The 1,567-nt window shown below is 30.6% G+C and overlaps 1 long non-coding RNA gene across 1 annotated transcript; it reads right to left on the reverse strand.

Moving 5' to 3' along the window:
- Window positions 1-391: 391 nt before the first annotated feature.
- On the reverse strand, window positions 392-1,032 carry LOC109592570 (uncharacterized). The gene is made up of 3 exons (XR_002190420.1): window positions 941-1,032; window positions 551-627; window positions 392-500 (listed from the first exon to the last, which is right to left on the reverse strand). It is a non-coding gene; the product is annotated as an uncharacterized LOC109592570 (long non-coding RNA).
- Between the last annotated feature and the right edge of the window lie 535 nt (window positions 1,033-1,567).

Raw genomic sequence — 1,567 nt, forward strand, 5'->3', positions numbered from 1 at the left:
TGTACATTTGAAGCATAACTCAGCAATATAACAAAAAAGATTTTAGTTAAGAGCTACTACTAGTATTTAAATTACTCCAATTTTTGGCATGACTCAACTGGAACGTAAGTATTGGAGGCTTTAGTTCTAAACTAATACTAGAAATTTTAGTTTAAAGAACTATAACTAAAATCACACTACTTCTAGTAAAAAAACTAGAACTAGAACTAAAATCACTGTATTTTTAGTCAAAAAACTAGAACTAGAACTAAAATTATTGTATTTCTTGTCAAAGAACTAGGACTAAAACTAAAATTAATATATTTTTAGTTAAAAACTAGAACTAGAACTAAAATAGTAGTATTTTTAGTCAAAAAACTAGAACTAGAACTAAAATACAATTCCATACTAGAACAACACTACTTTGGTAAACTAACACTCTCTTGTATCTCATTATTATTATTCAATATATTGACAGTTATATCATTGGGATATTCACCAATGCACAGTAATTCTGTATGCTAAATATATAGAGTGGAAAAACTTGCATAGTGTTAATAATCAAACTTACATCAAAACTGATATTTACTGATAATTTTTGTTCATCAACTACTGGCATTACTGAAACATTAGGAGTGACAAGAGGAACTGTATAAATATAGGATATAGACATAATTGGAGGGAATTTGGAGCCCCTGGCAAGGTCAAAGGATACCAAAAACTTATGCCAAAAAGCTTTACACTTCCCATTTAGTTTAAATTGGTGCAGAGAGGCATGCTATATTGTATTGGTACAGACTATCTAAGTTAATAGAATTATTCATCTTATGTTAACGTCGGGTATAAATTTATTCTTGGGAACAAGATAATAAAAATTACTATTATAATTTAACACAACTGTTACAATAATCAAAACAATGTACTATTGTGCAAATAATAGACTCTATACAAGAAGACTAACCTTTTTCATAATAGAAGCTGATATTATTAGATGAACCTATTCCAGCATCATTAATAGGAGAAACTGATACGTTATTTAATGTACAAGGATCAGGATTAGTAGCTGATAACGTAATATTAGTATTATTATTAATAGTCGTAAAGTTTTCCAATTCATTGACTACTATAAAGTATCCAGTGATAGGTACATTATCCAGTGTATACAGCCGGAACGCTCCCGTTTGCGAAAATGCTGTTATCCGGAGATATATTTGCAGAGATACCGCCCACGCAACGACAAGGTCTGGAAACAGGCTCTGTCTTTTGCAGGCTATTGCTCTCGCATTATTTGCGACTGGAACTAATTAGTGCCATCATAGGAAAGCCACTTTGAAGAACTGTTCAAAGGTGTCAAACACGCTAAGGTTCCAGGTGAGTAGGAGATGGCATCTCTGATTATTTATTTTTACTCTGTCTTCTTTTATGTTGTCACAAATCTGTAACATACATAGTATGAGTCAAATTTTTATATTTTTAGAAAGAGGACTCTTTAAACTTTCCTTCAATACATAACAAGTTTGTGTTCTGCTTGAAAAAGATATAGGTTTGTTATCCAATGTTTTTACACTTCATTACTATATATATATTA

This window comes from Amphimedon queenslandica, unplaced genomic scaffold, assembly GCF_000090795.2.
Source record: "Amphimedon queenslandica unplaced genomic scaffold, v1.1 AMPQUscaffold_4723_Cont23300, whole genome shotgun sequence".
Classification (NCBI taxonomy): Eukaryota; Metazoa; Porifera; class Demospongiae; order Haplosclerida; family Niphatidae; genus Amphimedon; species Amphimedon queenslandica.